Genomic DNA, 24,791 nt, shown 5'->3' on the forward strand with positions numbered 1-24,791 from the left:
TTCAAGCAGCCTAATTTTATGTTAAGAGGTAACAGGATAAAAGATGTACTAAAAGTAGAAAACAAATATAGCGGTCGAATCATTTAGCATGTAAATCTTTAATGGCTTTTACAAGTTTGTAAACTGTTTAATCCCTTGTGGCTCCTTTTACTTCACTCCTGTCGTGTGGACTTTTGGTCAGAATAAGTTGGATTCTCACCGCACTGGTTCTACTGCCATGCAACTTGAAGTTGCAGAAACCCCAGAAGATTGAAACAGATTTCATCATTTCAGACAGCAAATGTCAAGAAGATACGACACCTAAAGCGGTGCTCTGCAAGTAGAACACTAAATTGCACAAGTCGGTAACACTAGTATGTGCAGTCCATCTCCTTTTAGGAATGGAAATCAATGATTTCATCCAGCCTCAAATTTGCAGGTGCTAGATGATCCATTTTCCCAAACATGGACATCAGATGCTCGAAAGCAACTTCGCCACACGGAAGGGAAAGCCCCATCTGGTGATCAAACCCAAACTCTTCTTCGGCCTTCACTAACAATGCCCTGAACAAAGAATGATTGAAATAAGTGGTGGGGACGATATATCTTCTTCGTTCTCTTCCAACATACACTGCACAATGTCCCTTGGGAACATCTAAAGGCAGACCACAGCATGATTTTCCCATGGCCCCATCTTCCATAACGAAGTTCCGTGTCTTGCTTGCAGAAAGGGCATATCCTGTGGGCTTACAGCTCTTTATAAACTTGCAAAGCGCCCTGATTATCTGCTTCAAAAGAAGAACTTGAGGATTCCTCAATCTTCTAGCCATTGCCGATGACTAGATCAGATAAGAAAAAAGTAAGGAACTTCCAAGCTATTGCTTAAAACTCAGTGCAAGACGGGATGTTAAAAGAAAGCATGGACTATGTATATATAACAACTGAAAGGGGGATCCACCGAACCAAAGCAAAGATGCGATGGATGAGATGGCAACGGTGTAAAACAAATGAGTCAACCATACACAAGATGCATTCAATAAGGAATTTTAATGCGGCTTTGTGTAACGATGCCACTTTTTGGTTGCAGTTTGGGCGAGTTTTTTTTAGATATCAATGTAAATTCTAGTTTTGAATGCAGAAATGTATCTATCTAAACCTTTCGAATATTTTTAAAAATTGTTTTAAAACGTTAAATGTGATTAGCAACTTAAAATTATGGTTATCGTTAAAAAAATTGCCTCTACGGCTTTGTAAATCCACCTGCTATGACAAGAGACTAAGCAACACTAACCTGGCCTGAATTAATGTTGGATGCCTTCATGCATTGTTGTTTCAAAAATCCATCGGATTGTTAGCCAATGACAGTTAGCTATTATGGGTAATTTTCCCATTAAATATGGTAAAATTGGTGTTGTTTCCCTGCTAAATTTTAAATAAATTTAACCCAAAAAGAGTATGCTCTCAAATAAACTTTAAAATGCAGAACATTTAAAAGGCAATGTTAAAATTAACAAAAGATGGCCAACATTCTCTGTTAAAGTTGAGAAAACAGATAAGAGGATTATCGACACACAGGATGTCATCTGATTTTGAAATTCCAACCCAATCTTATCACACACAGGATGTCGATGTTATTATCGACTTGTGGATTATCGATGGTAATATCGACTTCTCGAATCTAATCCTTTCACAGGACGTCATCACCGATTTTGTAGGTAGTACAGCCGTATATTGTTTAGTTGATGATTTATTTGTTCATTTATTTTGATGGCAGCTGTAATCCATACTGCGACAAGTAATTTGAATTCGTTTCCAAATTTTTCGATGATTTATTTATTCATTTATATTCGACGGCAGCTTTAATGGATAATCTGCCAAGTGAATGCTTTTTGCAAATATTTTGTCCAGAAATAGAATTGAGTGGGTTGAATGTAAGAGCGACACAGTAAACGTTCACATGCAATTTGACGTGTGTTCTGAATGTTGTATGAGATAGGGAGTAGCCCCAATCTTTTGCTTTAGGCCAGATTCATAAAAGCTATAACAAACAACCAAATTTTCATTTAACATACTGTTGACTATGAATTAAAAGAAAGTAATGAGTATTTACCTAATGTAGTTAATGTAGTTGATATATGTCAATAATTTTATTTGGGTAAATGTATAATTAAATTACCTAATAATAAATGCATAATTATATTAATGAATATGTTGATATACAATAATGGGTATATATCAATCAAGTTAATGATTATTTAGTGTATGATAGAAATTTAATATTAATATTATTTACTATATAATATAATAATTATATGAGTGATAATTAGGTTTTATAATATTAAGTTTAAAATATTGGGTGTTAGTATCACGGTTTTAATATTGGTCTTTATTGTTAGGGTTTTAATGTAAATGAGAAAAAGTTAATTATTTAACTAAGTTAATTTCAGTTAGTAATGAAAATCTAGTTTTTAACTCTAATCTATTGTTTTTATAAATGTAATTGTCTATTCTTGTAATGAATAATGATCCCTAGTTCAATGATACTCCATACTTGATCCTCACTCAAGAGAAGACCAAAGACTAGATATGTGCATCTTAATGTTAATTTCATTAAAACCCTAATCTTAATCTTAATCTTAATATTAATTATTATATATTATATGAAATACAATATTATAAACTCTAATATTATAAATACAATATTAACCTAATATTATAAAATCAATATTATAAACTCAAATATTAAAACTATAAATCCATATTTTGAACTCTAACAATAAACTCATGTTTATAAACCCAATATTTCAGAATGTAAACTTATGTGGTTTATTACAAATCCTGATATTAAACCCTAATTTTTTAATGCCGCAATATGACTGAAGAAAATTGGAATGTGATGTAACATTGTGATATTCATCGACACAATGTGACAATGCTTGTCACAATATGATAATCGATCGATTTTTGTACCACTCCAACATCGCTATATTAAATCCTAATATTAAGCCCAATTTTGTTAACTTTAACGTTATAAAGAACAATATTAAAAACCCTAACATTATAAAACCAATATTATACACCCTCATATTAAACTCAATATTAAACCCTAATATTATAAAACCTATAATATAAACCCCAAAATTATAAACCCTAACATTAAACTCAATATTATAAATTGAATATTAAACTGTAATTTTATAAACCTAATACTACAAACCCTAGTATTAAACTCAATATCATAAATCCAATATTTGAAAACGTGATATTTAACCCAATATTGTTATATTATAAACCTAACATTAAACCCAAATATTATAAATCCTAATATTATAACCTTAATATTAAAGCCAAAATTACAAACCCAAAATTATAAAACCTAATATTTGTATTCTTTTCAAAGGAATGGTTAGAAAATGTATATTAAAAATAAATTTGGATTTCACACCAGAACTTTTAAATAATTCATCCATTTCCACCATAGTTCTGTTTTCAGCTGTCTAGTACCGATGTCACTTATGTTTATGGCATTTTTTCCTATACTTCTAAATAGGTGTTTACTATAAACCCTATATAAGATGTCTAGGAATAGACATAATTTGCAATACATCAAAAACTAGAACGTAAAAAAAACTATCCATTAAAAATTGGCTTATGTATGAGGCACATCATAATGTTGTAACTCATGGATCACTTATGTTGTTTTGTAGCTTGGATGATCGTTCCCCTTTTCGAGCTGCATATTTTCTAGATTTAGCTTGAGAAGGGGTAATTTGTTGTCCTACAACGAAGAGGTCCTCAATCTCTACCATTTTGCAATGGATGGTTGTTATCTCGGTCCTAAATTCGCTCCCAAATGATAAATTTTATTACGTATCATCTTAAGCTTGGTGTTGGTTAACAACTAAAGGGAACTATAAGCCTTTTCTTCATCTCTTGACATTGCTTAAAGGAAAGTTGCATGTATTCCATAGCCACCAAGACCTTATCCAAGTTTTCATTAACCTTAGGACCTTATCGAGGTTTTCATTAATATCAATGGATGCAGAGCCAAAGGAAGAAAAGCCCATATTCTTCATGTTGAAATTGCATAGAGTCAACACTAGGGAGTGAATGTTTTTCAAAGCCACTACATTGAAGCAATACTCTACGAAGTTCAATGCTCAAGGAATGATATATATACTATGCTTTCAAATATATTCTAGAGAGGACCTAATTCCAGGGCTGAAAATGCAAACATGACTTTTACAATACTTCACTTCCTCCATTGAATGATGGGTTGGGATTTCCATGGGAAGTGCCTATGGAAGGAGTGAATTGCTATAGAAAGGGAGGAATGAAGGCCTTGGGATGAGGTGAAATGAATGCCTCCCTCTCGAGTGGATAAAAAAACAAGCCATGAAACAAAATGACAAGAACACCAGGAAGATAAAGGGGAATAGGGAAATTAAACATTCCTTCTTTGTTGATTTGAGACATCATGGTTATAGGGAACTTATTTGATATTCACTATTTACCTTTATAATCCCTTGATTCAATATTACTTCATAATTTTCTAAATTATTAGACAATGTGTTTAAATTACTTAAAAAATGATAGAATTAAGCTTGTTCAAAATGTTGAAGTTGAAGAAGGGTTCAACACACCATGGGAGTAATGAATGTGTTTATGTTGATGTTTCACCTCCTAAACTTTCATATTATTATCATTGAATCAACAAATATCAAAATTCACCGGATCTTATTTTTGGTGGCCATATTTAAACATTTCCAAAGAGTGAGAAATTATGCTTGATTATTGGTTGCTACTCCCAAACCCTAAGAAAACTCTACCTCAATTATTCCATACGGGCAAAGAATCACCCCTCCCACTCTTTCCATCCCTGGATTTTCTTTCAATGCTCAGTCGAAAAAAACAAAAAATGATGCTTGCTTGCATTCCGAAATTGGAAATCCTCCAGGTCTTATCTAATAGAATTTGGATTCCTCTTAGTTGAGTGATGCTTGAAGCTGATAACTTGATGTGATGGGGAGATAACCCTCAAGGAAATTTTTTCAACAAGGAAAAGGTCTTCTAAATCAGTGGTTTTGTAACCTCGAGAAGTACTTGTTTCAACCATCAATGAGATTTACTTAAGGGCCACATTAGGGGGGACTTAATTTTCATTTTTTTAAATTTCAGCACTTCGTGCAAGCCAAATTGACGAACATATATACTTTGGAAGTGCTAGAAAATATTGAAGAGCTATAGAAGAGGAATTTCTAATCCATGGGTGCTTACATTTATAGGATATAAACATCTATTTCCAATCATCTCAAATTTATTTTATATGAATTAGATTCACAAAGGCCGCTTACCACACTTCCAAGGAGAAAGGGTGGAGATTAAAAAATTTGTGAATACTTTCTTCTGCAGCCATGCACAAGGGTCATTGAGAAGTGCCATAGATTCCTCCATTTTGAAGATTTTTGGATCTTATAATCTTCTCTAAAGTCCAGCAAAAGGTGCCAGCCATTGGAATGTCGTCTCAATGCCAAATTGGACTCTAGAAACTATTTTGAGCTAGATGATGCAACTTCTTTATAAGATAACCATGACCTTATTTGACAAAATAGAGATGAAGAGGGCTTATCTTGTAGGATCATTGATCTCTACAAGAATGAGAGAATGGGGCCATTCCTTTGAGATTTCTAATACCAATCTCCCATTGTTGCTATAGATTGGGAGGAATGTCTTGGAAATACAAACTAGTCCATATTCCTTTTTCATCCCAAATTGAAATATCCTTGAGCTTTTGAAGTTACCTTCGACACATCCATTCTGATAATTATTTTAGTTATGCTTAATTTTCTAATGGGCCCTTCTCGGAGAATTTATCCTTCCACAAGTTAATGTGTTCTCCATTACATGCCCACTAACTAAGATTTTTTATCATGACACGGGCTACGTTTTTGCACAATTTCCATATTTTTGAACCCAACTCAGACCAATGTAGAAACCCTAATATATATTTTATGAATAAATATATAACATAGAACTTAAATAACTTCATATTTACTTTCCATTTACTATTTTTTTAAACTTACTTTCCCTTTTTATAGTTTTTGGACATATTATGAATGTTAATAATGAGCTTAGATCCACCTTAACTATAGATCTATCAAGCGCTAAGAGGAATCAAATCACTCAAGGTGCAAACCTTTTTTTTCATTGCAAAGCATGGGGAAATGTTTGCACCTTATATATTTGATCCCTCTTTGCGCTTTATAAATCTAGAGTTAAGATGGATGTATGCTAGTTTAATATTTTATATCAAATTAAATTGTTTAACTATACATTTGTATTGATATTTTTTTTCTATTAAAGTGTAATAATAAAAATTACCATGGAAAAAACCATGGCTTGTCATAACCGAGAGTCTAATAACCACCAATAATTTTACCCAATCAAAATGTTTACATAACATAACATTACATCTCTTCGAGACTACTTTGGAGAGTGGCACAATCATTATGCATGGTATGTAAAAGAATATATAGATTATTCGTTTCTATTCAATTTAAATATATTTATATGAGATGATAGATATTTCATTGTTTCTGGTGGTGTTAATTACTTTCAAGTAAATATTTTAATATTACTAGACAAATATTCTTATTTATTTAAGATTATTTATTATTATAAGTGTATTTTAATTGTTTATGATTTTTTTCTTCAATTATATCTCTCTCTCTCTATCTCTCTCTCTCTATATATATATATATATATATATAGATATATCTAGTAAGTAGTGTCATCTCTATAGATGTCACTATTTAGTTATGGTGTAGAAAGGGGACGATGAAGGGCATTGGAGACTGTGTTGCAGGTATATTTGTTATAAATGTAGCTATAATTTTTTGTGGTGGCAAAGGTATGTGCCCTATGGAAAAGGAGGTGAGGTTTTATCCTTGACCTCCTTCACCTCGGATGGACTGCCTAGTAGAACCCTCCAAGGTTAAGGTCCCGGGATGATGTGGCGCATGGGCCTGCTCATTGGGATAGGCACCACATTGTGTGTAGGTGTTAGCATATGGAAAAAGGGATGGAAAATTTATAAACGAGGTGCCTTATGACACATATCTTGAAATATTTTCCTTGGAAATTCTACGAGGGAGATGTGCTGAGACCTGCTAAGATTCAACCTTTGAGGTGATGTTGCCTTAGTCGGTCAACACCCACTTAACCTGCCTATGCCTATGTGTGAGTGTTCATTTGTTTGGAAGGGTATTTTGTATGAGAAATCTGGTAGTTATGTAGTGGAAAACATGTGGGGACTATATGGGTGCCATGGGGCCAAACCAACAACGTGGCATAATTTGATTTCCTTAGGCTTTAATTAGTCATATCTTTCAATTTATAGGTCAGGTTGGAGAAAACCTTATATTGTTGGAAACATCTTAATGAGACGAACACAACAATGACATTCATTATAAGTTTTGATGAAGTAAAAAAAGGTCAAAATACTTAGACCCCATTTCCATAACTATACCATGGAGGTCGGGTCAGCATAGTAATTTCCTCCTTCTACCCATGATTAGGGTCAAGGTTAGTATGGGGTATGTTATAGAGTGGTATCATAGCTTCCAATTTCAACACTTAGACTAAATGGGATCTATCGTAGAATGAATATAGATAAAGTTTCAACATTGAGCCTTTGGAAATCCAATTAAAGCCTCATGACAGACATTATAAACCTCACTATTATTGTGAATGGATTCTATGTATGGTTTTGTCTGTCTTTGTATGCTTGTGACATGGAAATGATAATGTATTTTATTTTATTAATACCAATGTGCTAATGAAGGTATAATTTTGGAGCTATCTATGCACCAGTGGATTTCCATCTGCAAGCTAAGGCGTTAACATTTATTATGTATTGATATTTGTTAGAATATAATGGTTATGTGTGTGCATGATAACACAAGAAATTTTAAAACCACTTGAACAACAAATGATGGTACAGTATAGAACCAATAGACCAAGGAAAAATAGAAATGTTGCAGTATAGCTCCAGCCAATCATATCATGGTCATCAAGAGGAAAGATCAGTTGAAAAACTAGGAGGGGAAGACTCTCCCAATTGGAATGTAATGTAACATTGTGTTATTGATTTCCAGAATGCGGCAATGTTTGTCACAATGTGACATTGAATCAATTTTTGTACCATTCCAACATCACATTATTAAAAACTAATATTAATCCAAATGGTATGAACCATAACATTTGAAAGCCAAATATTAGAATTCAATATTACAAACACTGATAATATAAAACCAATATTATAAACCATAATATTAAATGAAATATTAAACCATAATATTATAAACCCAATATTATAAAGCCTATATTATAAAACCAATACTATAAATCATAAACTTATAAACCCTAATATGAAGCCCAATATCATAAATCTAAAATTCTAAATCCTGATACTAAACACAATATTATAAACTCATATTTTAAACCCTAATACTAAACCCAATACTATAAACTTGTATATTAAAATAAATATTATAAACCTAACATTAAACCCTAATATCAAACACAAATATTATTAATCTGAATATTATAAACCCTAATATTAAACCCAAAATTATAAAACCTAATACTTTTATTATTTTTTGAAGGAATGGTTAGAAAATTATATTGAAAACAAAATTTGGATTTTCGGCCAAAACCTTCACATAATTCATCCATTTCCACCATACTTCTATTTTTAGCTGTCAAGTACAAGTGTAGCCTATGTATATGGAAGTTTTTTCATATAGTTCAAAATAGAGGTATATTATAAACTCTACAGAAGATGCCTAACAGATAGAATTTGCAATACATTAGAAACGAGAATAGAGAAAAAAGTATCCAAAAAACATTAGCCTACAAACTAAGCACATCTGCATGGTTGTAACTCATGGATCACTTATGTTGTTTTGTAGCTTGGATAATATTTTACATTTTTGAAGCCATGTCTTTATCAGATCCAACGTTAAGAGGAGAAAAATGTAGTCCTGTGACAAACCAGTCCTCCATATCTTCCATTTTGTAATGGAAGGTTGTCATCTCGGTTGTAAATTCACTCTGCAAATGATAAATTTTATTCAACATCATCTCAAGCTTGTAGTGGGTTAACAACTAAAGGTAATTATGAACATTTTATTCATTGTTGTGACATTGGTTAAATGTGAGTTGCATTCTTTCCATAGCCTCCAAGACCTTGTATAGGTTTTCATTAATCTCAATGAGCATGGAGCCACAGGAAGAGGAGACCACATTCTCCATGTTGAAGTTGCACAAGGACAACACTAGGGGTTGAATGTTGACTTTGAAAGCCTCTACATTGAAACCATACTCTTTGAAGTTCAAGTTTCGCTGAATGATATGTATACTACGCCTTTGAATGTATTCTAGATATGACCTAATGTCAAGGCTAAAAATGCCATCATGGCTTTTGCAATACTTCACTCCCTCCATTGAATGTGTGACTGGGATTTCCATGTGAAGTTCTTCTAAAAGGAGTGAATTGCTATGAAGAGGAGGAATAAAGGCCTTGGCTTGAGGCAGAGTAAATTCCACCCTCTCAGCCAAATACAAAAATGAGACACAACACAAAATGACAAAAACACTAGGAAGCTGAAGGGGACATCCTCATGCTAGGTGTGATTACTTATTTAATATGATTACATCTTAGGGGAGTGATCAAGGTCTGGCAAAAGAATAAAACCGCCAAACCATAATATTCATCGTGTTTGAAACATTGATTCTCTAAATAACTAAATGCTCCTCATAAATCTCAACTTCCTTACTTTTTATTATTCCATAGTTGTAATTTAACATTCCTTTATTGCTGATTTTAGACATCATGGAAATGGTGAGCTTATTTGATATTTTTTATTTACCTTTATGATCCCTTCATTCAATATTTCTCCCTTATTTGCTAAATTTTCAACCAATGAGTTTAAATTCTTCAGAACATGATAGAATTCAACTTGCTCAAAATGTTGAAGTTGACAAGGGTTCTGACATAACATGGGAGAATGGATCCATTTATGTTGATGATTCAACTCCTAAACTTTCTCGATTACTATCATTAAATCAACTAATATCATAATTATCTCGATATTCTTTTCAATGGATAGATTTAAACCTTTATAAAGAGTGATAAAGTATGATTCATCATTGGTTTCTACTCCCAAACCCCAAGAAAACTCTATGTCAATTTTTCCATCGACACAAGGAATCACCCCTCCCACTCTTTCCATCCTCAGATTTCCTTTCAATGCTAAGTCGAAACAGAATGAAAATTGATCTCTGCTTTCATGCCAAAACTGAAAATTCATTGTGTCTTATCTTATAGAATTGGGGTCACTCTTAGTCGAGTGAATCTTGAAGTTGCTAGCTTGATCTGATAGGGAGCCACCCTAAGCCAATATTTTTCGACAAGGTATAGGTCTTCTAAATTAGTGACTTTGTAACCTCGCGAAGTAATTATTTCCGCCATCAATGAGATTTCTCTAAGGGCCACATTAGGGGGGGGCTGATTTTCATTTTTGAAAATTTTAGCATTTTATTCAATCCAAATAGACAAACAGATATATTTTGGAAGCGCCAACCAACATTGGAGAGCTATAGAAGAGAAATTTTAAGGCCATGGGTACTAACATTTCTAGGATACAAACATATTTGGTCAATCATATGGAATTTCTTTTATTTGAATTAGATTCGTAAAGGCCACTTTCCAGACTTCCAAAGAGATAGGGTAAATATTAAATAAATGGTGAATACTTTCATCCATAGCCACACACAAGGGATGCCGAGAAGGGCCTTGGATGCTTTTTTTTTAATATTTTTGGATCTTATAATCTTCTCTAAAGTACAAGAGAAGGTGCTAACCTTTGGAATGTCATCTCAACACCAAATTTGACTCCACAAACTATTTTAAGCTAGATGAGGCAACTCCTTTCGAAGATAACCATAACCTTCTTTGTTAGAATAGAGATGAAGACGAATTATCTTCCAAGTTCCTTGATCTCTACTAGAATGGTAGGTTGGGGCCAATACTTTGAGATTTCGAATAATAATCTCCCATTGCTACTATAGATTGGGAGGAACGTCTAGGCAAGACCGACCAATCCATATTCATTTTTCATCCCAAATTGAGATATCTATGACATTTTGAAGTCCCCTTTGACACATTCATTATGCCAACTCTTTTAGCTCATCTTGATTTTCCAATGGTCCCTTCTCAAAGAATTTATCATTCCACACATTAATGCGTTCTCCATTGCATGTCTTCCAACTAAGATGTCTGATCACGATAGGGGCTTGTCTTTTGCACAATTTCCATATTTCTAAACCTAATCCACACCAATTTAGAAACCCTAATACTAAATTCAATATTATAGAGCCATATTTTAAATGCTAACATTAAACTCAATATTGAAACCCGATATTATATAACCTAATACTAAACCCAATATTATAAAATGTAATATTAAACATAAGGTTTTAATATCACAATACAACATTGAATAAATTGCAATGTAATGTAACATTGTGACATCGATTTTCACATTGCAACAATGTTGTCACTGTACGACATTGAATAGATTTCATACCATTCTAGCATCACAATAGTAAACTCAATATTATAAATCAAATACTATAAACTCAATATTTTAAACCCTAATATTAAACCCAATAGTATAACCCTAGTATTATAAAGTCTAATATTTAATTCAATATGAAACCCTAATATTAAAACCAATAATATAAATCCAATATTAAAACGAATATTATAGACCCTAATAGTAAACCATAATTTTGTAATGTCGCAATGTGATGCTATATAAATTGCAATGTAATGTAAAATTGTGATATTTGTTGTCACAATATGAGATTTATGTATCATCCAAAATCACAATATCAAATCGTAGTACCAAACCTAATATTATAAACCCTAATATTAAACCCTAACATTATACTCCCAAACATTCAACCCAATATTATAAAGGTTAATATTAAACCCAATATTATAGACCCTAATATTGAAACCAATATTATAAACTCAATATTAATCCTAATATTATAAACCCTTTTATTAAACCCAATATTATAATATCATCATGGTTGACTATTTAAACAATGTCTAAGAAGGTTGACCTCGTTTGACTATGTTCACTAATGTGGTTGATTGTGCTTGACTATTAATATTAATTAATAAAGTGACAAAATATTATGCTTAACCGTAGATAAGGATTTTTTATTACCAAACATAGTCAAACATACTAAAGAGCATTAGTAAATATGGTTGAATAATTTGGTAATGTTGCAATGTGACACTCAATAAATTGCAATATAATGTAATATTATGATGTGGGATAGAGTTCTATACCATTTACATCACAACATGTTTGATTACTAAAACCCTAATATGAAAATGTAATATTAAAACCCAATGAAAACCCTAATAAGTAAACACTAATATTAAAACCCAATACTAAAGGTATGGTAGACATAGGATTGACCAAGTTTGGTCATGGTCAACTATTATTAAGGTTGATTGTGTTTGCCTATGTTGTCAAATGTGGTTGACTATGTCTATCTATTAATGTTAATCAATAATATCATAGGCGATTATGTTTGACCAAAGTTGAGGACAATTGACTGTCAAAAAATATTATTATTATTATTAATCAACCTTTTTAATATTAATATTATTATTATTAACCCTCGATCGGGGTGTAGAGGAAAATAGTTGAGGGTAGCAAGAAAAATCAAGTGCAGCACAATAGATGGATCCCTTCTAGCCTGTAGCACCACCCATCGTGCCACGATAGCATACTACATGTCAGCGTGAAATTTAAGACAACAGTGTGGAAAGAGTGGGATGAGAGAGAAACACAGAATTGGCGATGGTAATGGGATAGAAAGTGGGACATGTGGGTTGAAATACTTGAAGGTGGCGAACTAGAGAAGGATAGGTAAGCTGCGTCGAGAGGAAGAGGAGTAGGGAGCTGCAGAACTAGTGCCTCTACAGGAAATTGCAATTTCGGGTATGTCATCTCTCGACCTTCTTCTGGTTTTTACTTTGTCTTGAATAGTATGACGGATGAAAGAGGAATGTTGGATGCCTCCAAGGAAGAAGAGAAGAGTCGCAGGGTTGCCTTTTACTCTGCCATGCATTTTGCAAAAGAACTGGGATTTAAGCAGGGAATGGCACCAAAAGGATGGAGGAAGTGTTGCTGAGAAGATAGTCTGGGGAGAAACAATGAGGATCAGGCCGCTCACCCCATGACGAAGGATACGACAAAGGTAGAAAGGCAAGATTTGAAAACCCTGCACCTGGCTCAAGCATTAGTTAGTGTGATGGAAGGCCTTCTTACCTTTCTTCATCCGAGAGAAGATAAGCACCGGAATTCCAGACAAATGAAGGTGACTGGAGCAGGGGAGGTGGGATAAGAGCTAAGAAAGTTAAGGAGGAGGGCAAGTTCTTAAATCTTCAAAATCTAACTTTTGTGAATGAAAATTGTAAACAGGAAATAATAAAAGGAAAGATGGCATGCCTGGGCCGCGGAAGGGGGCGTGGAGGCAAAGGACATCCAAGCCAGCAAAATAGAGTTGACCCGTCAACCGTAACGCCTGCTAGCCAACGCAGGGGGAGGATATCCATGTTGACTATAGTTCAGGAAGCTGAGAGAGCCTACAAAGAGGGGATAGATGAAGACATCCGCCAGCTAATACAAGAAATGGAGGAAAACGTGATGGAAGAATAGTGAGACCCTAAGATAGAAGAGTGGGTAGAAATAATACAAGATCCTAGAAACACCCGTGGACAGATGACGCTCTACCGGCAAGCCCTTCAAGTCTATTGGGTTTTAAAACAACTCCTTGTGGAGGCACTAGAGCAGATGGCAGGGGAAGTGGCTGAAATTGCCCAAGGGATACCAAACCTCAAAAAGGAAAAGAAGAATATGCAAGTGATTATGATTATGCAGGATAACAAGTTGGATGAGATCCAACAGAGGTTAGCTCAGATGGCTCAGATGACTCAAGCTCCCACAGAACCCATGGCAACCCCTGCCAATGCTGATCTAATTACTAATGACCGGAAGGAATGATCCTTCAATTTTTCTTCTATTGTTAGCGGAAACTCTTTTTTCTAGTTGTTTTTATGTTAGTTCTTAATTTGTTAAGTATTTTGAACTGCCTAGTGCACATAGCCCGGATGGAAAGACTAGTGAAATTTTGTTTTTGGAATGCTTATAGCAAACTTAGGTGGCCAACAAACCTGGTTTCCCTTCAGGGCAGGTTGAGGCCACCAAAACAATGTATCTGGTCTTGGATAATATAAATAGAAAGGAAGGCACCACCTACACTTACAAAAAAAATATTGTTATTATTAAAAAATTTAAATCTTGATTGTGATCGATCAAGGATGACCTTAGATGGCTAAGGTTGACAATGTTTGACTCTGGTGAACCATGGTTGACTATAATTGAATATTGTTGAGTTACTTCATATAGATACGATTATGAGTGAACAAGGTTGACTATTGTTCAATATGATAAACATAACGTTTACCAAGTTTGATCATGGTCAACTATTTAAACAATGACTATAAAAGTTTACTTTGTTTGACTACATTGACTAATATGGTTGATTATGTTTGACATTAGTAATAATCAATATAATAATACTAAATGACTATGTTTGATTGATGTTGAAGAGTGTTGATCATTAAACATATTTAAACATAATAGAATATAGTCAACCATATTAATATTAATATTACTCGAAAAAAAAATTAACATTTGTTATACATATCCATGATTTTACTCTATCATCACATTGACTCTCTTATAATGATAAACCTAATTATTTAATAACAATTCACAAAATTAAGATAACATGCGCAATGTTATGTTAATGTTCATGTTCAATGTGGCCTAAATATATATTTGAAACAGTAATCTTCACTGCACTGTAAATCTATTATTTGAATCTTAGTGTGGTGTAAAATACATTATTTTCTGGAGCTACATATAAAATGCAAAAGAAATCCAGAACACATGTTATTGACGGTAAAATATAATAGTGTAGCAAGTTTGAACTTAATTATTTTTTATGCGAATTATGTCAATTTTCTTCAAATTTAATTTCTAGAAAACAAAAAGAAACATCAGATACAATGAAAACAATGTATTATAGCTTTAAATTATTCATTTAATAGTTAAAAAATTGAAGCATACTTAATTTATGAAAATCTAAAAATACCAATATTCTTATTCTTTAAGAACTAATCCGTGCATGAAGATTTCATTTAATCATTGTATCAAGCTTTCATGTTATTGAGTTGTTAAGGAAGAAAACGAGATTTAGACTTAATATTAACTAAGTGACGAACATACTTTTTATTAGATTCAATTACAGTTTATAGTTGTATATCTCTCTCTGATTGAGTATTGCCACAAATTAGTTTAAAGTTGCAACACCATTTTTTCATCCTGAATCCTAGACGTAGTGTTTGGTTCTTAAAAAGGAAAATAAAGAACAAGGAGGCCCGCAAGGCAGCAAGTCCCGGCCGGCCCTGAACTAGTTCCAGTTCAGTGGATGTTGCATGTTTGCTCCATTTCTCTGAACTTTTCTGGGAATACTAATTATGTTTTAAAAAAAAATTCCAGGACATTGACGCAACAATCGTGAAAACTTCGAATCTGATTGGTGAAGAAAATTGAAAGATGAAAGACTGAAATATTGTTATCATGGAAGAAGAAATAAGAATCCTATCTTTAAGACTGTTTCCAGGTATCTTCTTCAACTTGTTTTAAAGAACGAAATCCACATGGATATATGCAAGAGAAAGAGAAATTTAACTGGTATGATTTCCTTGGAGGAAAGACAGACATCAATTACAGAAATATATTTCCTAGAAGACCAACATTTTAAATTTTAGAGCTCTTGTTCATATAGATCAAATTCTTCTTATCGTTGTCATTGCTTTGGCTAGGCTTGAACCAAGGTATCCACACAGAGGTCATGATCTGTATTCTTCATACTCTTTTGCTCTGCATTTCTGACCAACGTTTTTTCTCTCCTCAAGCACCGTTACATATACCAGATAACATGAATTCAAAGTAGATCCTATAAAAGTATAACATTTATCCACATTCCATGCAAAAATAACCAATCCCCACCACCAGAAATGCCCTATAATCCCTTATCGAGAATGGGTTCAGCTGGGGCACCCAGACCCCTTAACTTCTTGTTCTTGAAAACAAAATTATAGAGTTGAGTATTTGCAAAGTATGCGAACACAATGCTTGTTGTGCAAACCAAAGTAGCAAAGTAATCTCAAGAATTCCAAGGTTGCACTTCAAAGATTGCAAGGAAAATCCCAACGAGGAATATCTGGAATTGTTAGACAATGGTCATCATGTTAGTCATCTAATACATGTAGACTCCTCTAATACATGTAGACTCCTCTTATCATATATGTGCATTTTAAAGTCTTATGGGTTAGGGATCACGCATAGTCTCTTTGTGTCTGACCCTTTGTAATGGTACATTGAATTTACAATATGCATTAGATGCACCGCATATGGCCACCCGAAGCTTGATATACACTTCAAGGTTGCAAAGCTAAAAAATACATACCTTCAAAGTCCGATATATCAAATACTGGAGCTTTGTCACCAAGAAATGCATATTAGACCCAGCAATAGGTAACATGAGGCTTATTCCTTCACACACAATTCTAACATGTCTGATAAATAAGTTGTATGGAGAATCAATAAATCATTAAGTATATAATCAATCCATTAATCTACATTGAGTAGCTACTTTCCCTCCCTGAATAGTACCAACTGATTGACCCAGCCACTAAGGATCTTGTCGTAAAGGACTAATTTATATTATTATTAAAATTTCTTTATACAAATAAACTCTATCCTTTTATAAAGAAATTTAAGAGGTGAGTTTGCATGATCATTGACAATAGTGTATTCACAATAATTTATAAGCTTTGATCCATAGAAAAAATAGAATCATATAATAATTTATAAGCTTTGATCCATAGACAAAATAGAATCATACAACAACATTGAATGAATGTGTGTACAACATTAGTGAAACAAGGGATCAAAGACAATGGGATTTCAATTTCATCATGGCTTCCTTTTTCATATATCTTGAGAAAGATAAGAACCATACTTGTATTCTAGAGTTTTGAACTTGAAAATGGATTTCTTGCAAACTTCAAAGCACAATGAGAAAACTCATTCTAACAAAATGTCATAGCACCAACTTAAAAGTACAAAAATTAGTGAGGAACAACATTATTTAATGAAAAATTACCTCATAAAGATATATAATTAAAAGTACAAAAATTAGTGAGGAACAAGATTATTTAATGAAAAATTACCTTATAGAGATATATAATTTCTTAACACTAAAGCAAATGTGTAGATTTCATATTTGAGTAACCAAGAATAATCCCACTAGAATGGCATACAGTCTTATTACTTATTCTTCCCAACCATACATGTGGATCCATCTCTATAGGTTGGGGATCTACAAAATTTTAAACAAAGCCAATAGCATGTATCTTTGAGGTTTTTGTTAGGTTTCAATAAGCACATAGGCATGGATATTTTGGTTTCTATTAGATGGATTAATGCATATATTTAATAAGTATTCATACACAAATATGTGGAATCTTCAAAGCATGAACATCAAACTTCAAAAAGTTGTTCCATAGCACTGACATAGAACAATAGAGTTAGTGAGAACAAGACTATGTACAAAGTATAATTTCTAGATGAAAAACAACTCCACAGCTTTAGCATTCAAGTAACCAACAGCAAGCCCACGCTAGTAGACTGCCACTGTTGTGTGCTTCAGTGGATGTCCATAGGTCAAGTGCCAATGAGTTTACACTCGGTACGATCTATAAATGTGGGGAAGTGACTACGGGCTTCCCACAAGGTTTACATTGGAAGAAGAAAAGAAACATTGTAAACAAAATAATCACGCATTTTCTTCTTGTGAATGCCACCATTTGGTATGCTATAATAACATCATACTAAGCCAAAAATAAATGCATCAATTTATAGAGTATTATTTCAGTAAAGGAACACAGTTTGCATTGTGATGAAAATATTACCGATATTGATTTCCCAATTTTAAAATCTTGAAGAAAGTTATACATGGTAATAACAAACCATAAAACAAGGTTGATTTCTCATTTACAAATGACCACTTTCTTGATCTAGAAACTAGACATGGCCACATAGTTAAGTGAACCAAGGAAAGGAAGCTTGTTGTAGAGGAAACACTAAAAAAATAAGAAACATAACCAAATAAAAAGATTTTTTATGTCCATAGATCTCAATAACTTATGAGACCAATCTTAAATAGAAAATAATAGGTATCATCTTTTGGCAACCAAAATCTAGAAGTCAAAAGTAGCAAAAAATCTGTTTGTTGAGGTGGTTGAGTGGAGCATTCAACTTCTTCAATTTTTTAGTGTTTTTTCAAATTTGTAGCACAAAGCTCCTTATTCTTAGTAGCATAGGCTGTAAAAGACAAGGTAAAACAAAAGCATGAAGAGGACAAAAAACATAAGGACCAGCCAAGAAGACAATGCAATGGGAGGAAAACATGAAACATATGAAAGAGAAAATTAAATATTGACAATCTAGCAACTACCCAAATATGAATATACACAAGAAAAATTGTAGAGCAGGGAACTTGATTTCAAGATCTTGTAGGAGACAGATCCTGGTAGTCTCCTATACACAAATGTTAATTTTCTTTAATCATGTAGTGAAAGACATATGTCTCAGTGTAGGACATATTAAAGAATCCAAAACCTTATTTTCAAGGTTGTACAAGCTACAACACATTTTTTACAGTTATTATGTTGATTTAGGTGTCACTACAATTATTATCTTGATTCAACTAGCAATGTTTGCAGTCTATGCTTGCATAGAGATGAAGGCTACATAACCATGGTGCATCAAGTACCCGAAGGATCAATATTTACTCTTTTATAATAAATCATTAATATGAAGATTACAAGTAAAAAATGTTATTTTTAAGCATCTAGTTTGCTTTATTGACAAATGCCAACATGTTGCCTCATATAATTTATGTATTGTACCATGTCGTAGGCTCAAAATTCAAATAATATTTCAACATCCTTATTTGTCAACATGGATAAATGTTACAATGAGAAAACATGTACTAGATTTAATGAACAATTATAGAAAATAAGAAATTAGTGGAACCATAATGCTTATTCAACAAATGTAACTAAACAGGTTCCAAACCTACTCTCCAATGCTCGCAACTTCTTCATATGCATCGCGAACCTATTCTACAAGCCTGTGGAGAAATATATTTGATATCCCCCCTACAGCCACAATAAACATATAAATTGACCAGTAGCCATACTTACAAGGGAGATTTGCCAAGTATTTATGAATCCCACACTAAGGCCTCCTGTCATGCGGAAAGAGTCAATTTTGCCGACAAAACCGACCTCCCTAGAAGCTAAGGCTTTCTAGTGACAAACAAGACAATTAAACACTATCTTTCCCTAAATATGCATTTAGAATACAAGTAGTCAGGTGTTTAAAACATACCTTTAATCCCACGCTGTTTGTAGCAATCCAGCCTCTCCGATCCGGATGAGCTCCTCCTTCTCTTCGAAACCTGCATTCACTAACAAGCAAACGATTACATAGCACCTGAATAACTCATAAAATAAAACATATTCATCATAAAGACCAAGGAGTATATGAAACAAATTATGTATAACAACTTGTTGAGAAAAATGAGCTTAATTGTATTAAGTGGAAACAAAAGAAACCATTACAACCAGTGCCTTGGTGTTGTGCAGGTCACTCCCAGGGTCCACCAAGAGTTCTCCTTTACTTTGATCAGCTCACCCACTTCCAAATGAAGCTAAGAAAGGATGGGAATCTCTCCTCTCAAGCTCTATAAGGGAGTCCTAATTTCAGTAGCATCTACCCTTAGGAATCTTCAGCTTTCAACCTCCCCTCCCTTTGGCCCAATGCCTGTATTTATAGTGCTTTGGAGGAAGTTAATTAGGTCCACCATGAATGGGATAAGCCCCTCTTTCAATGGGATAGCTCCCCTCTTCATGGGATAAGTTCCTCTTTCATTGGGATGCATGAACCATCTGGAGGCGCTCAATCTACGTCAAACCATCTTCTAGAATGCTCTAGAAATGACCACAAGTAACTTTTTTGAAGTGAAACTTGCGCCTTTTGACCTTTACAGGAGTACGCACCCACCCCTTTACAGACAGACCGTACAAGTACGCAGGTATTGTGAACTTGGGGTGCGTACACGCAGGTAAGGCTAAGAGAAACTGCGTAACCAGAGTTAATTGACTTTTTAAGGACTTTCTCTCTTTCTTGGAGTTTGACATGAGGAGCAGAGGTGTAAGACTTGCCAAGGAGGACAGTATGACTATTGACGGAGCCATACTGACTGCAAATAGTCATGGTGACAATTTTTAGTGTAACACCTCCAAAAAAAACATTGCCATGTTATGGACATAATTTCCCACCTCTTGCCTAAATAATTCCTTTTGTCACATTGAAAAGAGTCTTCTCAATTACAAGAACAAGATACTAAAGAATTCTATTATAACATGGAAAATTTTAAGGACAGAAAATTATCTTGAAGTTTAAAAACATTGGTGAATCTCACTAATCTGTACAAACTATATAAAATTTATTGATGTATTTTAAAATTATTCAAATTTATAATGATTATATATATAGCCTCTATATAATCTTGGTTATTTTTAAGGTAAAAAAAATCTATATTGTAAAATTTGGGCAAATAAGTATTATAAAAATTTGAAATTGGAGAATCGTTTTTTTGAAAAATCATGGAAAATTAGCCCACCTACAAATATTAGCCCCTAAAATATTTCATGCATTATAAGTGCAATATCTAGCTTTTAAGCTTCAATTCATGATTGTTTAGGCTGGCACTTTACTGAGTTTGATATAGCAGGATCATATACTGTTTAGATATGTTGGTTTGTCCCAAATTCCAACATGGTACTTGATAGTGCAGTGCAATGAAATTTAGATATGCAGAATAGGTCACAGAGGAGAGATAATTTTGCATTGTAGAATGAAAACCATCTACTCCTTTAAGCAGAAAACAAGATGCAGAAGAAAAATACCTTGAAAACAATAGTAATACTATGAAACCAAAAGACTAGCTATTAGGGAAATAGAATCAGGGTTTGTCTCCAACAGATAATATGGAGTATAGAAATACACCAGTATCAAAACAATATTTGATTGGGCTAGAAAAGGCTCAATAGCTAGAGAAATGGTAGATGGTTTGATAAATAGTATGAAACAATTAAAAAAAGATGGAAATAAAGTTATAAAAAATGAAAAAGATGTAGAACAAAACTACAGTTACATTTATCGTAGACCATTTCATCAATCCAGTTGTCTAGCCAAATTCAAGAGCTCGGTGCAGTGAAGAGGTCGTGTTTGTCCATAACATAGCATTCAAAATAAGAGAAACATAGTTTCTTAAAAGATGAAAAATTTAGACATCTTATCTGAGACTTCTTATTCTACCATTCTAGTTATTCTACTATATGTCCAAGCCTAAGAAATAATAACATGCAAGTACCTCTCTCTTTCTTCAATTAAATCATTCAATTGATGTCTTAGCTTTTGCACTTCATGTTGCTTCCCATCATAATCAAGTAAATAGTTTCAAAAATTTCTCATTGAAGTGCTTTGACAACTATTAAGCATACACTCCACAACTTATATCCGCCTCTTTTTTATTAAAAATTTCAAGGTTTCAACTACGTAGTGTTTAGGTTATTTTTTCTAGGTGCATAATTTGTTTACCATTGTTAATGAATATAAAGGGGTATAAAGAAATTTAATGACAAAATAGATACCTATAATATCTAGTGAAAGTAGGGGATTTTTAAATTGGCAAGGTGTATTGGGTTAGTATTGGTAGGGTGTTAAATAAAGTGATTTTTAGAGGTATTTTTCAATATATAGTCAAGTTAAGGGTATTGTTTAGTATGCCATGAACGTGCACATACTATGTTATAAGTTCATTGAGTGAAGCCCCTGTGCATACACCTCAACAAAATGTATTTGAGAGAAAGAATGGAACATTAGTTGAATGTGCTCATAGTATGTTAAAAAGTAAAGGACTTTCTAATAGTTTTTGGGTTGAAGCCATTAATACAATTGTATATTTTAAAACTAGAAGCCCTACTAAGTACCTTGAGCACAAAACACCATTTGAAGAATTTTATGGTTTTAAAACTAAATTTAGTCATTTAAGGATATTTGATTGCAAGGCCTTTGCTCATTTTCCTAAAGAGGATAGGAGAAAATTAGATGCCAAAGCCATCAAATTCATTTTTATTGGATATTGTACTGATCAAAAAGCGTATAAAATGTATGATCCAAGTACTCACAATGTATTTGCAAGTAGAGAAGTTATCTTTCATGAGCAGGCAGATGAAAAGATAAAAGAAGATGAAGATAATGTATAGCAGTCTCCTTATAATTGCTTTAAAAAAGAAGAAGTTGTGGAATCATCTCAAGCTCAAGAAAGAGTGCACATTCCAGAAGACATGCGAAGAGGTCAAAGTCCACAAAGAAGTGATGAAGGAACTCCACAGAGAAGAAGAAGAAGAGAAGAAGTTACTCCACAATGTAATGAACCTCTAATAAGGTCAACACGAAAGATTCAAACCCCTATCAGGTATAAAGATTATGATTTAATGTCTCATGTAATGATTGTTTTTGAGCCTTTAAATTATGGGCAAGCTAAAAATCATAAAGAATGGATGGAAGCTATGAAGGAAGAATATGACTCTATGATAAAAAATGAAACATGGGAATTAAGAGAATTACCTAAAAATAAAGTCCATATAGGATCAAAATGGTTGTACAAAACAAAATTTAATGCATATGGTAGCATAGACAAGTCATTAGGGCAATTTTAATGTCTAAAATGGGCCTCCTAAGAAAAATGTACAAACAAAATCAATTTTATAAGAACCAATAGTATTCAAAATGATGATGTAAACGATGGTTGATGGTTCACCATTTTTGAAGTAATAAAATAAAGACATAAAAACATATAAAAAAACTTAATAAAACTACTTTTTCAACATATCTCCCTAAATTTTTCCTCAAATTTCGAATGGGAGTACTAATTGGATGAAAAATTTAATTCCTCATCAAAGAAGTACCCATGTGACATATTTTGGATGGATCCTACTACACGAAAATGAGAAATGCATGGAAAGACGTGGCTCCAATCAAATTTTTCATGTATTTCACATTTTTTTTGTAGTAAGGTCCATAAAAGTATGCAACATGGGCACTCCTTGGATGAGGAATCAAATTTTACATCCAACGAGTGTTTCCGCACGAAATTTGAGTAAACTCATAGGGAGATAAGTTGAAAATACGAGTTGAAAAAATAGTTTTTCTTTTTTCCCTCTAAAATTTGATGATGTAATATAATATTATTTTATTATTTCCACTATTATTTTATAATTTCCTTAAGAGGCTCATTTTAGCCCTCCAAATTTCCATAATGATAAGACACGATTGGTTGCAATAGATTATTCATAAAAGAAAGGTATAGATTATGAAGATACCTTTGCTCTGGTTGCAAAAATGAACAGAATCAGAATAATGATAGCATTGCCAACTAAACATGAATGTAAGCTACATCAATGAAATTTGAAGTCAGCGTTTCTAAAAGGGGAATTAAAAGAGGATATTTATCTTGTTCAACCAAAACAATTTGTAAATAAGGGAATATAACATCTTGTATGCAAGTTAAAAAATGCCTTATATGGACTAAAATAGGCACCCAGACCTTCGTGTGAGAAAACAGATAAATTCTTTTTTTAGCAAAGATTTAACAAAAGAAAAAATGATTCTAATTTGTATGTCAAGGCAGATGCAAATGGAGATATAGTATTAATCTCTATATATGTCGATGACCTAATAATAACAAAGAGTGCTAATAAATTGATTAAAAATATAAAAAAGAAGTTATCATGGGAATTTGAGCTAAAGGATCTTGGACATATGCATTATTGTCTAGGTCTTAAAGTATGGAGAGAAGATGCAAACACTTTAATCACACAAAGAAAATATACAAATGAAGTACTAAAGAGATTTCATATGAATGGATGTAAAGAGTGAGTACTTCATTGGAACAAAATATCAAATTGAGAAGTGATGATGGAATAAAAGAGGTGAATAGAACATTATATCGAAAATTAGTGGGAAGTGAATTATCTCACTACCTATAGAATAGATATTTCTTATGCAGTAAGCATACTTAGCCAATTCATGGCTAAGCCTCATGAAGGTCATTGGATAGCTGCAAAAAGGGTCATTCGATATTTGAAGGGAACTACCAATTTCAATATCTATATGACATGAAATCCACCAGTGGACACGTGTTCAATATAGGATTGGGAGCTATATCATGGAGGAGTAAGAAACAACCAACAATTTCCTTGTCATCAACTGAACCAAGCTATCTAGATTACAAGGATACTTGAAGATGTTGGTTAAGGTCAACAAGGACAGTGATGAGATGTGATAATCAGAGAACCATCAAATTGGCGAACAATCATGTATGTAGTGCAAGGTCAAAGCATATAGACACAAAATATCATTTTGTGAGGGAAAAAGTCCACTCAAGAGAAA

At 33.1% G+C, this 24,791-nt stretch overlaps 1 pseudogene; it reads right to left on the bottom strand.

Annotated features, from left to right (window-relative positions):
- Nucleotides 1-354: 354 nt before the first annotated feature.
- LOC149212711 (protein SMALL AUXIN UP-REGULATED RNA 16 pseudogene) lies at nt 355-809 on the bottom strand (annotated as a pseudogene).
- Nucleotides 810-24,791: the final 23,982 nt, after the last annotated feature.

The sequence above is a fragment of the Pinus tabuliformis genome, chromosome 1_1, assembly GCF_031772625.1.
Source record: "Pinus tabuliformis cultivar Carrire ecotype Pingquan chromosome 1_1, CPIR1, whole genome shotgun sequence".
Lineage (NCBI taxonomy): Eukaryota > Viridiplantae > Streptophyta > Pinopsida > Pinales > Pinaceae > Pinus > Pinus tabuliformis.